This window comes from Tursiops truncatus, chromosome 17 (assembly GCF_011762595.2).
Source record: "Tursiops truncatus isolate mTurTru1 chromosome 17, mTurTru1.mat.Y, whole genome shotgun sequence".
In the NCBI taxonomy this organism is placed as follows: Eukaryota; Metazoa; Chordata; class Mammalia; order Artiodactyla; family Delphinidae; genus Tursiops; species Tursiops truncatus.
Window position 1 is genome coordinate 65,670,422 of NC_047050.1, and position 19,746 is coordinate 65,690,167.

General features: G+C 41.0%; 1 protein-coding gene and 1 long non-coding RNA gene across 3 annotated transcripts in view; one reads left to right on the top strand and one right to left on the bottom strand.

The window, feature by feature from the left end:
- The window catches only part of LOC109549456 (uncharacterized), a 663,670-nt gene that overhangs the window by 639,782 nt on the left and 4,142 nt on the right, over positions 1-19,746 (top strand). The gene's annotated exons all lie outside the window — the stretch shown is intronic.
- The window catches only part of LOC109549455 (uncharacterized), a 55,228-nt gene continuing 42,330 nt past the window's right edge, over positions 6,849-19,746 (bottom strand). Inside the window, exon 3 of the long non-coding RNA XR_002175744.3 lies at positions 6,849-7,429. This is a non-coding gene — a long non-coding RNA (uncharacterized lncRNA). The remainder of the gene's footprint in view (positions 7,430-19,746) is intronic.

Consider the following 19,746-nt stretch of genomic DNA (forward strand, 5'->3'; position numbering starts at 1 on the left):
AGAAACCTTAAGGAACCAAGAAGAAAGAAAAAAAAGGGTTTTCTTAAAGAAAGTAGTGACTGAAGAAGTTTTGTGCAGCCTTGAGCACTCCCAGGCCTGCCCCATCGGCCAGGCAACAAGAGGAGAGGGAGGGGAGAAAGATCTCATTCCCAATTCCAAGGCAAGCATAGGTACCATATAGCTGCAGAAAGACCCAAGAAATGAGCGGACAAGGCCTGGCCTGTCACCTGTGCCCAGGAGGTTAGCACCCTTGACCACCCTCTGTATTCAGAGGCTGGTCAGCAAAGGTGGTTGGTTATGATAATTAAACTGGTTTTTTAAATAGGATTAATTCCAAGAAGGTGGGTTGACCTCTGGGAGAATTTCTCGTAGCAATCACTTCATGATTGATTGGAAATATCTGCAAATTCACATGCCCTGAAAGGTGAATTAGGAGTGTGTGTTGCTGCTTTTTCTCAATGGGTTGATGGGCCCTCGTACAACTGTTTAGGCGAGAGTAGCATTGAGGAAGAAAACATTTTTGAGGAAACACAAATAGCCTGGGGATCTAGGAAGCGCCATCCATGCACGAATGGATCCCATGGTTCTAGGATTTAGGGGGTTATAGAGAGCGTGGGTAGAAGGCACTGCAGAAGAGGAGAGTAAACGCAGTAATGATTTTAGGTCATTAGGATTGATTGGGGAGAGAAAGAAAGTTAGCAAAAATAGAAAGCAGTGTTACCAAGTTTGAACTTTATCTTCCTAAAAACAGTGCTTCTGTGGGCAGAGTTCATATGCTGGAGTAATGCATCATAATGACACCCTTGGTGTGACCCCAGGGAAAATATCTGTGCCTCACTGAGTTCTCAGCAGAGTCTCCTTTGACATTCAGAGAGCAAACAAGAGGAGACGGAAGTACCCTTTTTCCTATTATGCTGTCAGCCAGAAACCCACGTTAGAGGCTACGTACAGTCTATGACAAATACGCTCATGCAAATTCTGTGCTTGCTTCCGTGCTCTATTTCTTTACCAGCTATACAGCTAAGCAAAATGGAACAAGAAATAGTGTCTCGGGAGAAATAATATTGCTGGATTAGATACAAGCCACCTTTATATAGAGGAAAAAAAGTTAAACTTTGGTACCGCTGAAGAGAGTCTGTTTGGGTTTTTGTAGAGTTTTGTATGATGCTGAGATTGCTGATTAAGAGGACGATGCCTGAGTATTATCATCTTGGTAATAAATAGTCCCAGAATTAAAGGGGATAATACAGTGCACACGGAGGTCGGCAAACTGAGGCCATGGACCATCAGCCTGTTTTTGTCTTGTTTTGTTTTACGCCCCTTGAGCTACAATTTTACATTTTTGGCCTTGATGTTGCCTGTTGGCCCACAAAGTCTAAAATATTTACTATCTGGCCCTTTAAAAATTTGCTGACTGCGTTATATTTAATATGTATACTACTGTTTATATTGGATAAGAATGTATAAGCTCTTGGGTCAGAAAGGTCTGGATTTGAATTCTGTCTAAAAACAGCATTCATTCACGTGACAAATACTTGCCAAGTATATACTCTTTCTCACTTGTCTTCCAAGATGCCACCCTCTCCTGGTTTTCTTTCTTCCTCGTGTGCCACTTCTTTTCAATCTTCTTTGCCAGTTTTTCTCTTAATCTTCCTGATCTCTTAACACCAGATCCAGAGCTCAGACCTTGTACCCCTTCTCTTTCTCATCTGTACTCACCACGAGGTTGGAGGTCATTCTTTCCCATTGGGTTGACCTACACGCTCATGACTTCCAAATGTATATTTCTAGTTCAGACCTCTCCTTCGAGCTCCACAGTCACAGATATGTCTCTTCTTTAACATCGCCACTTGACGTGTAACAGGTAGCTCAGAGTTACCATATACAGAATGGAGCTGCAGATCTTCACCGCCAAACCTGCTCCTTCTAGAGTCTTTCTCATCCTAGTAAATGATAACTCCATTCTCCCAGTTATGTCACGTTAGGCAAGTCACTTACACTTTCTGAATTACAGTTTCTCCATTTGTAAAATGGCACTGTACCCATCTCAAAGTCAGTGCAGAGATCAAATGAGATAATGTAAGGCAAATGCTTCTCATAGTATTGGATTGGCCAAAAAGTTCGTTCAGGTTTTTCTGTAAGATGCTACCAAAAGTCAAATGAACTTTTTGGCCAACCCAGTACTTGCCATAGTTAGCTTTCAGCAAGAGTAAGTGACTAAAGTGTAAACTTTCAATTCTGCCATCCTAATGTCTCTTAGAGCCATCTTTTCTTTCTTCTTCTCAGACCCTTATTGTCTTATCCCAGGACCATTACAAAAGTCTTTTCAATGGTAGCCTTAATTTAGTAGTAAAATAGTAATCATAGATAATATTATTCTTCCCATTTAAAAATGAGGAAAACTGGGTTTCCCTGGTGGCGCAGTGGTTGGGAGTCTGCCTGCCGATGCAGGGGACACGGGTTCGTGCCCCGGTCTGGGAAGATCCCACATGCTGCGGAGCGGCTGGGCCCGTGAGCCATGGCCGCTGAGCCTGCGCGTCCGGAGCCTGTGCTCCACAACGGGAGAGGCCACAACAGTGAGAGGCCCGCGTACCGCAAAAAAAAAAAAAATGAGGAAAACTAAAATCAGCCAAGTGTGACCTAGTGCCACAGCTGGGATTTAAACCCGACTGAAAAGCCAGTGTTCTGTATTCTCCAGTATTCTCCATGCTCATCCCCTGGAATGTAGCCTTCAACTATCTTACTCTCAGGTGAAGAGCGGAAACTAAGAGGCTGAATATGATAACCAAGGAGGGCAAATGAAGCCTGAAAAGCAAGCGGGGCTTCCCACACTGGGCTGATAGATCAGAGTCCTCCGGACGTCCTGTGCACATTCCTGAGCCTTGCCCTGGAGTAACTGTATCAACATTTCTATGCATAGGACTCAGGAATATTTCATTTCATCTTTTTCAGGCACAAATTATGCTAACTCTATAATTCAGACCATTTTGCTCCTTCTGCCTAGAAGGCCTTACCCAGCTTTCTACACTGGGAAAATGTTTTTATTTTAAGAACTAATGTAGGCGTCATCTCCCCTAGGACAGCTCCTTTGTCTCTTACCTGGGTTGTGCCTCATTTACCACCCCCCTTATTTGCTAGCACAGATTACCCTTACCTTAGCACCTATGTGCTATTCAGAAATTATCTGTTGTTGCATTTATCACTCGTAGTAGACTATGAACTGTTTGATGGTAAGATTTGGGCGTTCCAGATGCCCAAAAGTGCGTATTGAATTCAACTCCATGAATGACAGAGAGAAAGCCCAAAGTAAAGCTCTCATTTGTGTCTGTGACTTCCTCCAGAAGAATGCTGTGAAAGACTTTTGGCATCTACTTAGGATGTAGAAAGTGGGAAGAGTGGCATTGCCACAAGTACTACAAACACTGCTGAAAGATTTGCAAATTCACAATGTCTTTTGAACCAGGGTACTGAGGTCACAGGACAACCAACTAACCCCAAATCAAAAGAAAGGAAGATGCCTTCAAGAAAAGCCAGGGCATGAACAGTTGCTTACTGAGGACAAATGCTACCAGGAGCCATAGCAGCTGTTAATAAGAATTCAGCTAAAACTTTAACAAATTGCTAGAGGCCAAGTGTGGGCTAATGTGAGATTACAGAACCCCTGGCACCATGGTAATTCCCACCCACTAACTGGCTGTCCTCAACAGACCTCATCAGGTGCTCACAGGAGTGATTGGAGGCAGGGTGAGAATCCCAAGAAAGTCTTCCTCATGGCACAGGCCTCCGAGAATCAGCCAGCAGCCACCGTGGGAAAGGCATGAGCCCTTCCTAGATCCATCTACCCTACCTTACAGAATAAAAACATTAAGCTTGTAGGAAAGAGCAATAAAGAGTATTGGCTTTGGACAGTGGTGAAGACTCACTGCAGCTGGGAAAGGAAACAAAAAGGACCCTCTATCCCTGGATGAAGGGCAGGAATATATCCGGGACCCAAACCAAGAGGTCCCTTACAGCTTAAGGAAGGGCAAGATCACGCAAAAGTCTTGTGTTCCAAGAGTCAAGGACAGAGTACCTACCCGAGTCTCAATCAGAACAACAGGGAACATCCTCTGCCTTCACACCAACCAGCAGCCATTTACTGCCAAGAGAGGACAAGAGAACGGGAAGTGAACACCTCAAGGAACCAGAGAAAAGAGAAGACTTGAAGCTGAAAGTGGAGCAGACCTTGAGGGCAACCATCTTGCAAACCAGCCTCCACCCTAGACACAAGGTAACACTAGAACTTGAGCCTGTGATGCAGGAAGGGTAAGGATAGCAACTGTAAATACATTTTACAGCTCAATTCCTGACCTGATTGACTCAAAACAACACTCCTTCTCCCTGAAAGCCCTGGCAAAAGAAAAGGCATACCAATTTCCAGGGGTAAAGATTATATACCTGCCTCTACTGTCATATAAAATGTCATGAAGCATACAAAGAAACAAGATAAAACAACATTCTGTCAAAAATCAAAGCAATCAATGGAGCTGTACTCAGAAATAAAACTAACGTTGAAAATGTCAGTCAGGGGGTTTTAAAACAATTGGTTAAGATGTTAAAGAGTCTAGTGGAAAAGATCCGTACGACGCACGATCAGATCATTTCAGCAGGGAGATGGAAACTTTAGGAAAGAATCAATTAGAAAACACTAGAATGGAGATGAAGAATACCTTTGATGACCTCCTCAGTAAACTTGATGCAGCTGAAGAATTAGAGAACTTGAAGGTAGATAAAGACAAATCACACAATATGAAACACAAAGTGAAAAACAGTAGGTCGTCCAAGAGCTGTAGCAGAATATTAAGAGCCCGACATATATGTCATTAGATTCTAGATGCAAAAGAGAGAGAATAGAGCAGAAGGAATATTTGAAGACATACTGCATGAGAATTTTCCAAAATTAGTGAAGGATACAAAACTACAGATCCAGGAAGCTCAGAGAATATGAAGCAGGATAAATACAAAACACACACACACACACGCACACCCATACGCACACACACACATCTGTACATATGATATTCAAACTGTGAAGACCAAAGACAGAGAAAATCTTGGAGGTAGCCAGAGGGGTGGGAAACATATAAATAAGAGTAAAGGCACTTTGTCAGGAGCTATGCAAGTCAGAAGATAATGGAGTAATATCTTTAAATGCTGAAAGAAAAAAAGTGTCCACCAAAATTGTTTCCCCAGTGAAAATATTTTTAAAAATTAAAGTGTAATAAAGACCTTTTCAGTCGAATAAGAACTGAAAGTATTCACTGCTGGCAGGTTTGAAGTATAAGAAATGTTGAATGAAATTAATTCTCTAGGCAGAAGGAGTACATCAGAAATTGGGGTCTGCATAAAGAAGGGAAAAGGATTGGAATTGGAATAAATAAAGGTAAATATAAAGCTCATTTTTTCTTTTTAAAGTATTTTAAAGTATATAAAAAAATATATAAAGTATATAACAAATAGCAATACATTGTGTATATGTAGAATGTGTAAGAGTAAAATACCTGACAACAGCAGCACAAAGGATGGGCGGGAGGAATGAAGAGCATAGTGTGTTTAAGGTACTTACACTACACTTGAAGTGGCATCATATAATTTGAACGTAGATGCAGATTAGCTAAAAATGTATATTACAAACTCTAGTGTAACCACGAAAAGTATTTTTTAAAAGAAATAGCAAAAATAAAGCAATAGTGGAGGCAAAAATAGGATCATTTAAAATTTCTCAATTTAAAAGAAAGTAGAAAATAGGGGGTAAAAAAGACATGAGCAAGTAGAAAACAACCAGCAAGATGGTAAATATTAATCATACCATCTCACATAATTAGAGTAACTATAAATGATCTAAACACACAAATTAAAAGACAGATTATCAAACTGGATAAAGAAAAGCAAGACCCAATGTATGTTTTCTACATTTTAGATAGAAAAACAGAATCGTTTAAAGTGGAAGGATGAAAAAAAATATATAACATGCAAACACTAATTTTAAAAAGTTGGAGTATCTATATTAATATCAAAGATCAGAATAAGGAATATCACCAGGGGTTGAAAAAACAGGCGTTACATGATGACAAAGTGATCAATTCTCCAAGATGACAAAAAAAGCCTAAATGTTTATGCACCTGTAATAGAGCTTCCAAATAAGTGAAATAAAAACTGGTAGAACTGAAAGGAGAAATAGACAAATCCACAATTAAAGTTGGAGCCTTCAATGCCTCTGTGTCATTAATTGCTAGGACAAGTGCTCAAGAAATCAATAAAGATACACAAGAGCTGTACAACGCTATCAGCCAGCTTTACCCAGTTGACATTTATAGAACATTCCACTCAACAACAGCAGAGTACAACAGCATGGAAAATTCATCAAGATAGACCACACTTTAGGCCATCAAATGAATGCTATTCGCTTTGGAAATATGGGTCTTATATGGAGATAAAATTTGGCTTATAAAGCAAAGAGCTTTCCAATATATCAGAAATTGGAATAAACAACCTTACTAAGTAATAAATTCCACACTAGTGGAAGTATTGAAGGATGGCTGGATGACCACACCCAGATGTCATAAATAGGAGAGAGACTTTCAAGCTTTTAAAGCTAGAGAACCATTATTCAAATTAATCCATATAGAAAAACATAAAATGTATAGCAGACAAAAGGAAAACCAGGATGGGCAAGAGCATAACTGATGTACCCTTGGACTCTGCAGGAGGCCTGAGGTGCCATTAGGAGATATTTAAGGCTCCACTGAACATGGTTTTAAGCTACCAGATAAGCGGGTTTGGGTGGGATGTGACCACTAAAATGCTTTCCAACTCAGATTGTCTATGACCACCATTCTCCACTCATCAAGCTGGCTGTGCCCTCACTCTTAACACTTCTGTAGTCCTTGTTTCATAAGCCAGGTGCACTCTGAATAACAAGGACGGCTCTGGAGTAAGTCTGCCTGTGTCCAACTTCCTCTCAATAATTTACAAAATTTAGAATCTTGGAAAAATTCCATAACTCTCAAAGTCTCTGTAACTTGATCTGGAAAATGGGGATACTATTAATAGTATCTACCACAAAGGTTTTTGTTTTTTTCCAGCGGGAAGAAATCATTTAATGTATGTGAAGAAGTTAGAACAGTATCTGACACACAGTAAACATTTAGTAAATATTAGCCATTATTTTTCTCCAGGCATCAGCAGCTTTTTGGGGTGCAAACTGCAAAGACTTTGGAACTAGTTAGACATGACTTCAAGTTCAGCTCTGTCCGTAGTAGCTCTGTGATTCTGCACAACTTACTGCAAGCTCTTGCCTTCATTTTCTTCCTTCTTTATTCCATAATCATTGACTGAACTACTACCGTGTGCTCTGCATTCTTCTTGGTTCTTTTTGTACACAATTGGGCTAGAGAATTAAAGGAGATAAAGGATAAAGTAAATCACTTCGTAGTAAATTGGAGGATGCTGAAAAAATTAACCTCATCTAATTTGTCTCTAGGTCCCAGATCTGAAACTGTATTTTCAGAGTATTTTCTATGTTCTCAAATCCCTTGATTGTTTGACAACCTGGCACATAATTAGTACCAATAACTACTTGCTGATAAAAATATAGTAGTCATCTAAATTGTGATAACAGAACACGTGGGAATCGTGATGTCCTTTGTGGGGCCCAAAGAATTATGGGCACATCTATTCACAGCAAATCAGAAATAGGACTCTTTCGTACATATTGTGGTTCTTCACATCCCAAAACCTAGCACTAAATCTGCATTTTTCCATTTATTACCATCCATTCATTTGGGGATGTACTTGCTAGCAGGAAAGTTGAAGGAAGCTAAAAAGAATTATGAGAGAAAAATTGAAAAAAATTCTTTTCAATCTGTTTATTTTCTTTGCCGTGAACTGAGCAAAAGTCAAAATGATTAAGTATAGCCGAAGACCACCCAAAGGGATTTTTCAAATAACTGATTTTTCAAATAATTATTTTTCAAATAATTATTTTTCAAATAATGATGAAGTTTGAGAATCATTGTTGGATGTATCAAAACCAAGCAGTTTCTAGGGTTTGGTTGGCAACAGTGAACATGTATGATTTGTGAAATCACATAGTCGAAACCCAAAAAAGATTGTATTTGCTGTAGATGCTCCCTTTTCTTAAAATAACTATTTCTTATCCTTTAGGCTTCTCCTCTCTCTCTCTCTCTCTCTCTCTAGTCAATCTACTTGGTCGGTCCCGACCACCTGACCCTTTCTGATTATCCAAGTCCCTCAACAACAGACTTGAAATGCAAACCTCCTTCTCTCATTATATCCCTCCTCTTTCAATCTTTATGAAAATATGCACCTTTTACAACACTACCTTGAGTTAGTTGGGTTATCACATTGCATCTCTAATCCTAATTGGCTTATGTGTGCAAGTTGTTGAGATTTTCATAGGGAAAACTGAGCGACCGGGCAGTCCCTAGAAGTGCGATGTGCTCAGTGTCATATCTGGGCAGCTTTAAACATACTATTGTTTCAACTTGTCACACTCAATGTCACCTGTCCTGGCAGGCGAACTTCTCGCATCCCTGACAACTTGGCTCAAGGATCAGTTCTCCACAAAGACTTCCCTTTTTCGTATCTATTGGTGACATCTCTGGACTGCTTTGTGTGTGAGTTGTGGTAGGAAGAATAATAGTCCTCCACATTTGGCTGTATCCTAATCCTACAAACCTATGACTGTGTTACCTCACATGGCAAAAGGGAGTTTGCGGATGTGATTAAATTATGGATCTTGAGCTGGAGAGGTTAGCCTGGATTATCCAGGTGGGCTGAATGTAATCACAAGAGCCTTATAAAGGAGACAGGGAGGCAAAAGAGAAAGGGTCAGAATTGGGTGATGCACTTTGAAGATGGAGAGAGGGATCATGCCAAGAGCCAGTGAGTGGAGGCAGTTTCTAGAAGCTAGAAAATGCAAGGAAACAGGTTCTCCCCTACAGCCTCCAGAAGGGACACAGTTCTGCCAACACCTTGATTTTAACCCAGTGAGACTCATTTCAGGCTTCTGATCTCCAGAACCGTAGATAAGAAATTTGTGTTGTCTAATGCCAAGTATGTGATAATTTGTGATAGCAGCATAAGAAAACTAGTACAACCTCCAAAAGAATGACTGTCTTAGGGAATAAAGACATCAAGGTATGGGTTTTTCTTCTTGCTGCACTGTCAATCTGCCTAAACTATTAGTACTGGGCAAAATAAGGGCTTAGTACGTTAATGATGATTAACAAATTAATACACAGATGACTCACTGAACAATTATTGGAAGCATTTAATCAAGGGGAGCATGACACAATAGACAGAGCTACAGACTCAGGGTCAGAAGCCAGAATTACAATTCTAGCTCCTCTGCCTGCGTGGGGATGAATGACTTCACCTCTCTGAATCTCAGCTTCTTTACCTACAAAGAGAAACCAAGATATTCTTTGGTCCCCAATGTACCTCCCAGTCATAAGACTGTGTGACCATATGCCAGGAAATTTTTGGAAGACATACCTGAACTGGGTTGGGGGTTGGATTAATGACCTTAGAGGTCTCCTCCAGCTCCAAGATTCTATGACACAAACACAGCAAAACACATCTTGTGTAGAAAGTAATTCTAAGAAGCCGATTTTTCAGAGCCTCCTGGGGGGAGGGGAAGTCCTCTGAGGGCAAATAAAGGCACCAGTAGCTTTGGGTCAAGCCCTACTTCTGATTCAGGCCAAAGGCAACGAGAATGCCACAAAGAACATCAAAGGGCAGAATCTGGCCCTGGAACAAGAAGACGGATGGAGGGGAAGTCATGATTCGCAGTAAAACAAATAAATAACCTTTAAAATCACATCTGCAGACGGTCTAACGTTCTTAACTGCTTTCCAATAAGCTTCCCTGGTAGTTTGCCACAAAGCCTGTCCAAGAGGATTTACAACAGATGGAGGGAAGGAACTGCAACCCAGGCTTGATGCTGCTGCAAACCATTTGGGTGACCTTGGGCACGTTATTGCACCCCTCTGGCCTGTAAGTTTCTCATTTCAAAGCGAGGGGACTGAATTTGATGACTTTTGACCTCCCCTCCAGCCTCAGAACCTTACCATCTCAGCCCAAGCACTGATCATGGATATGCAAAAGCACAGTGGTTAGGTTTATATTAAATAAGCAGACTTTTACAGGATTCTGCAAAGGAGCCCAAATTTAAATTTAAATCTTAGCCTTGGGAGAAGGAAAGGAAGGGAAGGAAAAAAGGGGAAAATAGGGAGAGTTGCAGGAGTGTTTTTTTTCTCTCTTGTTAAACCATGTTCTCATTGTTTCCCCCTGTTGATACAACAGCTCAGAATCATCCATGACCAATGTCCTGTTACGTGACCCTGCTCTAGCCAGAGATGTATAGGTCAGGCTTAGAGCTGGGGCTATCTTCCTGTGCTTGGGCAGAACTGTGGACGTGGGCCTCCCAGGCATGAAACGCAAATCCCAAGATAATGCTTAGGACACTTAATCCTCTTTTGTCCTCAGCTTTCCAGTGTAGGAATCCAGCAAGATGGAGCACCGAGCTATTTCCCAGAGTTCCCATTTTAGGACAGGTCTTGAAATAGTTTATGATGTAACTGTTTCCACTGCATTTATTTCAAACCTTCTCCTATCTAAGCCAAAGTTGTGAGAACAAGAACTTTTCACTTTTTTGAGAAAGGCCCAAATGAAAATCCAAAGGGGGGAGGATTTCCGATTACCAGATGTTAAAAGGTATTCTGAGTTTGAACTTCAACAAGTTTATAACTTTACCAAGGCCAATCCTCTACCTGCCCCCTGAGCCACCATATCGATACTTAGGCAACTGCGCCCATGGGATCATTTTGAGTTGCTAGATACCAGGATATGTCTACCAGGGAAGAATGAAGGAGAATGGCAAAGTCAAAGTGTGTTTGAAGAGCTAATTATAAATAATTCCAAATATTTGGGGAATGCTTAAAAGAGGTATTTCCTGAGTGTGGTACATATACCTATGGTAGTATCGAATATACAAAACAATTTAACGTAGGACATGTGTGATACATTGCGTGTTTTTAGCACTTGTTCATGGCCACCCCTGCTCTTAGAGTGCAGTCCCAGGAAGAAAACCTATGAAACTTGAAATAATGAGGACACATATTCCATTACCACCTCTCCTCAATAACCTGCCCACTTCCAAACAGGTACCCTGGCTTATCCTGCTGTAGCATCACCATGGCAACTTCGATTTCTTAAGTCCTATTCAGCATCCCTCACCACCCCTCATCAGCACCCCTTCCCTTAACTCTCTCAACACCCCCTCATTACCAAACCAGCATTAGGTTTCCTCAGGTTCCCCCAGTCCCTCAACCTTGACCTTTATATGACCTCCTTTAACCAAACTTTTCTTTAAACCCCTAACTCTTCTTCCTCAGTCAAGGCCTCTTCCTACCAACACTGCCTCATCTTACCACTCAGCCATAAGCCACAGACACCCCACACCTCTCAGTCCCTGTCCCTCCCTTCCTCAATCTCCCCTTTCGGGTTAGATTTCGCTTCCTTCAGTGGGTCAACCCACTGCCTCAGGTCTCCCTCATCCTCACTCATCCCACCTTTTGATCCAATACAGTGGAAAATTGGTCCCTAAGTCAGAGATTCACTCCTGTCTGTTCTTCTCTAGAACATACATTGAGCAACTCTTTCTCTCTGGGCCATGATCCATCCTACATTTCTCTCTCTCTTTATTTCCTTTCCACTAATTTCCCTTTATAAATAAATGTATGTAAGTTAAGACAAAAAGTAAGCTGAATTCAAAGGTATTTACTAAATAGTGTAGTTATAATGTGGATTTGGTCAAAATTTTAATGCTTGTACATGTATGACAGTGTGACAAAGACTACTGTAGAATTTCAGGATATTTTCCCATATTTTTTTTTCATTTTTCCCTGAGACATAACAGGAGGGAGGATAGGGCTAATTAACCCACTGTTGAGATGAGGAAGCTACGACTCAGAGAGGTTGGATGAATTACCCAAGGTCAACAGCAAGTAGCTGGTAGATCCTGGATTGCTTTTTACACTTCCTGACAGTGACACTCTTTCCTTCCATATGTACTTAAATATGATCCTTCATAACTCAAGATATAAATGTGAGCTAGAGACCCATGAGTAAAATGAAGAGACATTTTTAAAAATTCATCTCAGGTTGTTTGAATGTGTGTCAAATTAAGAAAAAGCATGATCTATAGCTAAGGAAAAGACAACAGATCACTGAAGCGTAAATACGGTCCGCTTATAGAATGTGGCAGAAATATGAAACACAAATACAGCTCAAGGAAAATACTGTAAGCATGACTCCTGCATTTTCAAATATCAGAGGTCTGAAAAGAGAGCTTGTTAAAAGGTGGAAAACACAGATTCTGAACGGAGTCCGTTTCCAGGGACGTCGTGGTCACCACACAGTGGGCCCCAGTGAATACTGAGACAGCAGAGTGGTGAATAGGAGACATGAGGGGAGCCAGGCATTGACTGGGCATAAGCTCTGCCCCAGCAGTCGACTTGGACCCAGGGGAGGGTCCAAACTGAACTGAAATGGCCTTAGACAAAGCATGGTGTTAAACCTGAATTCCATGCAGAGTCTTAGGACATCATAATGAGAGCACAGGTGATGAAGTCAGAACTGGTCCAGGTTTAAATGTCAGTTGTCGCACCTACTTGATGGATATTAGCCTGACGTCTCTCTGTCTCATTTCTTCACCTTTAAGAAGGTGGCAGTAACAGTACCTGTCTCATAGCTGGTGTGAGGAGTGAGTGAGATCATTCTTCTAAGAATATTAGCACAGAAAAGTCCAGTTAGCAGCAATAAAAGAATGAAAAATCACCCAAAAGGGATGAGGAATTAGAATGACATTGGGTTTAACAACAACATTCAAGACTGCAAGGCAATGGAATAATATCTTCAAACACCAGAGCAAATGTGATTTCCAACCTAGGATCCCAAAACCCTCTAAACTATCAGTCAAGTGTTTAAGGAGATAAAGATATTTTTAGACATTCAAGGTCTCAAAATATTGCCTACCAGACCACCTTACTCAGTAAGCTGTTGGAAGCCATACTCCATCAAAGTGAGAAAGTCAGCCAGGGAAAAAGATGGAGGAAACAGGAGAAACAGCCTGGGCGGGGGGCGGGGGGTGGGTGGTGGAGATAATTCTAAGATGATGTTAAAGACAAGCTCCAAGGTCACTGATGTAGCCAGCATGGAAAGCAACACGATGAGACTGAATCAGGAGAAAAAAGGCTCCAGGAGGACGTCTCCAAGGGAAAAAAATTTAACTGACATATTACTTAATGCATTTGACAATAATATGCAGAGTTTTGCCACCTGGAAGGAAGTTTGTGGATGAATTTGTGATGGTTACATGGAACAAATGAAAATGTAGGGCAATTTTTATCTCCAGTAATGCACACCAACATGAAAGGAAAGAGAAAAGAGAGAAAATGTCATAATAGCACACGGTGGCTCACCCATGAAGAATATATCATATATACAAATTTAAACACTGGATTTTGGTATAGCAGAACCAGGAGAGGGGTTTAGTGCTGTGGCATTTAAGAGACCTAATTCCTTATCTTCCAGATTGGAGGCCAAAGATATATAATCTAAAATTGAAAAATTAAGAAATGATAATATAAACTTGTTATCAGGAAATAAGGAGATAAATAGAGGACCTGGTCAGGTGATTTTAAAAATAGTGGCCCCTGAGTTTTATAAGCCTATAGTGTTACATGAATGTTTAAACTATCTATATGAATTATTTGAATTTTAAAAAGAAAATGAAATATAGGGTGCTTAATAGAGTTTCTGGCATAGAGAAAATGCTCGCTAAATATTAACTCTTATTATCATTCTTGTTAATGTATTTCAGGAGAGAAGTCCCAGAATTAGCTGTGCATTGTCAGGAAAATTAGTAATCCAGAACCTAGGAGACACCAGGTTTTTAGTAAACTGTCTGAGGACAGAAACCATGTTTCTCCCCTTTCTTGATATACCATTACCCAACACCACTCCAATGTAACAGAGAACAGGCAAAAAATAGGTATTTAAAATATAGTTATTGAATGAATGAAAATATAATATTCAGTTGCTAAGGTGGGGTTAACTCAATCTACAGGTACAGAAAACAAAGTTGAACATACTTAAAGGGGGTTTGAGTGTTAATTCTGAATAGAGCTTAATTCACTTGTTTATGGACCTAGCAGAAGAGTTAATGACAATTTTAATTCTCATATTTAATATTTAATTTTAACATGAGACTTTAAATTCTCATATTATGTTCCACCAACTTGTGTTCAACACCTCCCCAACTCTCGTAATCTTGAATTTCCAAGAAGTTCTCTTATGGAGACCTGGAACAGGACAATGACAAGAAGAGTGGGAAGGAAAAAAATATATAAACAAACTATCCAAAACTCTCTAAAAAGAAAAATTAACTACAATTTCAACTCTCAGGAACATGATAAACAGGGCCTGCCAGAGCCTTCCAGGAATATCCTCCAAGGGAAAAGGACATTGGGACATTCTCAGTCCGACATGTGCAGTTCTCTGTGTCACAGGCTGACAAAGACGGTGTCCTGGATCTAGTACTGCCTGCAGAAGTCACGGGAGACCAAGTGGGAGACGTGGCAAAAACTAGCTTTCTGAGGCATGCATCTTGTGTAGAAGTGAGAGCTTAATTCATCCATCAGATACTCTCTGTCTGCCCCTCTAGATTCATTCTGTACACTTGTCCATCCTGCTAACCTGGCCAATGTGGATGCAAGCTCGTCACCCTCTGACTTCTGGTTGTGAGCTGCCAGAGGTCAGTGGACAGAGGAAGGGAGCTCAGGCTACTGAGTCCCAGCCACTACCGCACCCATGCCCACTGCTCTCTGCTCTGATGGCTCCGTTTCTCTACTGAAGCAGCCTTCTCCATTCAGCTCCTCTCTCTGGGTGCAGGGAATTGCTCTCCAGACCTGGGGATACTGACAGCTCACTGCTATTGCTAACCCTTGGGATACTGCACTCTTTCATGTCTGTTTCTCCAAACCTTTGCATAGAGTCACTTTACAAAACTCTTCCCCATTACCTGAGGTGAGGGTGGTATCTGTCCCCTGCATGATTAATACGTGTAATGATTGCATAGTTAACAAATGTTACCAGGATTTATCAGATTGGGGATAGTCAGTGAATACAACTTTTCATGAATCCCCATTTTTCTGGGAGACTCCCATAAATGAGGGTTTACAGTATTCTGCCAGTCCACAGTGAAGTCCTTCCAGGTGCCAAAAAGCCCCCAGTGAGATGATTTTATATTTCTAATTACTCTGAAACTCTAGGTAGAAGAATAGTGTGTATTAGTTTCCTATTGCTGCATGACAAATGGACACAAATTTAGCAGTTTAGAACAACTCCGTTAGCTCCCAGTTTATGTGGGTCAGAAGTCTGTGTGTGGCCTGGCTGGGTTCTGTGTTTAGGGTCTCACAAAGGCAAAGTCACGGTGCAGCCAAGCTCATCTCATCTGGAGCTGGGGTTCTCTTCCAAAAGCTCATTTAGACTTCGGCAGAGCTCAGTCCCTTGCTGCTATCGGACTGAGGTTCCCATTTCTTAGCCGGCTGTCACGTGAGGGCCACTCTCAGCAACTAGAAGGCAATCACGTTCCTTGCTACGTGTACCATCCATCTTAAAAGACAACAACAAAGCCTCCATTATGTTAAATAATTCTCATGCTTTGAATCTGACTTTGTCCCTAACCTCTAGACCGAGATTTAAAGGGCTCTTGTCAGAGCCCTTTATTCAGGTGGGTCAGACCCACCTGAATAATCTCCCTTTTGATTAATTCAAAAGATAAGGATCCTGATTATAACTGTTAAGTTCATTTTGCTATATATCATCATTCTCACAAGTTCAGCTCACACTCAATAGGAGAGGATCAGCAACGGGCAAGGGTTAATGGGGGTCATCTTAGAATTCTGCCTACCACACACTGCCTTTAGCAATCCGTGTTACACCCAGGATCTATGCTGCATTGCACAGAGGTTGAGTGAGTGGGACATCTGTGTAGTCATATTGCAACTAAGTGTGATGATGACCAGGCTGTGGATGTGGACAAGGGTTGAAGTTCTGAAAGGAGCTGGGAAGGGCAAGATGGGCTATAGCCCACTCTTTTTTTTTTCTTTATGGAGAACTTAGAGCAATAGTTTTCATGTATAATCTCCTCCCTAGGGCAAATTTATGTAGTTCTCATGGTTATTTCAGTCTTACAGATGAGGAAACTGAAGCTCTAAAGAATTGCTCAAATGCTCAAAGTCACCCAAAAGGAATTGGCAAGCGGTTCAAGTCCAAATATGTATCATCTCGGAGCTTTGTCTCTTAATCACTAAGTTGTTAAACTACCCAGATAGCCCTGTGTTCTGAATCCTGCCTTCCCTTCAAAAACCCTCCATTGCATCGGCCTGAACTTGACCTCCTTAACTAAAACTTTCCTTGGGATGAGTTCTTTCCCAGAAATGACTGGTGGCCAGTGTTTCATGCAAATTGATCTCAGGTCCTCCAAAGATGATTGGGGAGATGTGGGTCCTAACACAGGGCCACTACTCAGCAAAGAGGTTATCACCACATGGAACAGCCACTCCTGCTCATCAGTGTCACCGTAGTGAATTGGTATAATTCGGCAAATACTGAAGAACCTTGAAATTTAATTAGTATGTACAGCCTAATCATTGCTAAGTGTGTTGCGCTTTTGAAATACTTAAAATAGCTCAAAACCCTTCTTATTGCAGTGACAAACACTTAGAGACCAAAAGAATCCATGTTAGGAAACAATGCTCTATTTAAAAGTGACCCTTTTTTTTTTTTTTTTTTTTTTTTTTTTTTTTTTTTTGCAGAGGCATGTCTCTGTTCAGGATTTTAATGACAAAAAATTGCATCCTGAAAAGAAGAACTGAATAGGGGTAGTTATTTTTTTTTTTAACATTTTTATTGGAGTACAATTGCTTTACAATGGTGTGTCAGTTTCTGCTTTATAACAAAGTGAATCAGTTATACATATACATATGTTCCCATATCTCTTCCCTCTTGCGTCTCCCTCCCTCCCACCCTCCCTATCCCACCCCTCTAGGTGGTCACAAAGCACCAAGCTGATCTCCCTGTGCTATGCGGCTACTTCCCACTAGCTATCTATTTTATATTTGGTAGTGTATATATGTCCATATATACACTACCACTCTATAAAAGTGACCATTTTTAATTCCCAGTTTTCCCAAAGGGAAACTTTGCTTGAAATTGAACTCCAAATCCAAATCCTAGAATATAGAACCCAATATCTTCTGGAAAATTATCACAAGGCTCAAGATACATAGTAACATTATTTTCAGCCAGTTGTGAGTGTGTGAATCAAGTAGATTAGTGCTAAATTTCTCCTTAGTCAATCAGTAAGTGAGCTCCTCTTTAAAATTGTGAGAAAATATTAGATCTACTGATTTTCAATCTCATCATGTCAATTATTTCCTAAAAGTCCTCATTACTTCTTGTTTCTTATTGGATAAAATTCTATATCCTTAGCAAGTACACAAGGATACTCATGACCTAGATACTCATACTAATTCTCTTCATCTCCTACACTCCCCTTCTTTCATTCAGTTGCTCAACAAATATTTATTACCTATAGGCTGTGAGTTAGAGATATAAAGGTAGAGCAAGACAGTCACAAGAACTTTCCTGTTAGACATGCCTTTCTGGACACATCATACCTGTGGTTCCCTGAAGATGCTTCTCCTTTCACGCCTGTTTGCCCTTGCATATGCCTCCGTGATATTCTCCCCTTGTTTCTCCATTCCCATCCTTCAGATGAACTCCTACACATTCTTTATGTCTCAGCCTCTATATCACGGGTTCTGAGAGGTCCTCCTTGAATTTCACTCCTCCAACCTCAGCAGCTGCCCTTCCCTGGACATTTCCCCCTCTGTTCATGCCTGTATTTCACAGCACTTACCCACATTTCTGTAATGTCCCAGCATAAAATGGCCTCTACTTTACACCTTCAAAATCATCTCATGGCCCCTCTCTCCACTCAAGTCATACTGACCTTTCATTTCTCTAAAGCACCAAGTTCTTCATGGCCTCTGTCACCCACACATGCTCTTTCCTCTGCTTGGCCAGTTCTTTGCCCATACTTCACCTGACACACATGTCAGGTCTCAGCTTATATGTCATTTCCTCAGAAAGTCATTTGTTAACCACTCAGTCCTAAGGAGGTTTCTTCAATTACTGCTTTCATGACGCCTGTTGTTTTCATTCATAACATTTACCACTATTTTTAATTCTATGTTCTTTGAGTTATTACATTCATCCATTTATTCTATCAATATCTATTGAGCAGATGTCATGGGCCAGGTACAGATTTCAAAGCTGGGGTAATTGTGTAATGACTGTCTTCTCAGCTGTGGAAAGAGATGGATCATAAACAAATATACAAATAAATAAATTAGATACTTTTTGGCACTGAGGCATGCTATGAAGAGGATAAAATAGGGTGATGTGACAGAGTAAGTGGGGAGGGAATACTGCTTTAGTTCAGGGAAGAAGCAAACCAGACGAAGATCATAAGAGGCATCTCTAGAAGACAACGTCATGAGCAAAGGCCCAGGGATGGGAATGAGTTGGAAGTGTTCAAGGGATAGACAAAGAGATAGCGTATCTGAAACCTGGTGAGTGAGTGGGGATAGAAGAGAGAGTGAGGCCATGTAAGAAGGCAGGGTCTATGTCAAGCAAGGCTGTGCAGACTATGATAATAAGTCTAGATTTTATCCTGAGAGCAGTGAGACAGCTCTAAGGCATGGGTGTGGCTTATGCTTCAGGAAGATTTTTCTAGCTGCAAGGTAAAGACTGGACTGATACAAAGTAGTTCAGGAATCCCAGGTATGAAGCTGTTTCAGGAGCCTGGAAGAGAGGAGATGGCATGTTGGACTCCAGGTATTGCAGTGAAAATGGTGAAAAGTAGTTGCAGTTAGGATATATTGGAGATCGGACTTACTGGTGGGTTGCATGTGGGATATAAGAAATGAGAGAAATTCAGGATGACTGCTGGCCTGGGAAGCTGGGTGGATTGTAGTAGTCTTATCCTAGGTGGGGAAGGCTATGGAGAGGCAGACTTGTTGGGGAGACTGAAGCGAATGAGATCACTGGTACCATTTTGCCCAGGTGAAGTGTGAGATGCCCACTGGACTTCCCAGTGAAGGTATCCATTCCGTAGTTACATAAATGTATGTACCTTAGAATGTGAGTTGTAGTTAAAGATGTGAATTTGAAAATAATTAATACATATAGATGGTATCTGGCGCCATGAACTAGATGAGGTCATGAGGGAAAAGGGATAGAGGAAAGAAAAGGGGAGTGAGGATAAAGTCCTGGGGTATTTCAACATGTAGAGGTCATTAGATTTCAGGAAGAGGAGTATCCAGCAAGGGTACTGAGAGGGTACATCTAGAAAATACGAGAAAACCCAGAATACTGTTACATCAGAGAAATGGGGCTGTAGCTAAAGGATGATCTTATCAGGCAGGGTTCCAACAGAAAATAGACGGCACAGTCAAATTAGGTTAATCCTGGGAGAGGTTATTTCTAAAGGCACTGCCTATGAAGATATATACAGGACATGGTAACTTCAAGGGATGGCACGGTAGCTCT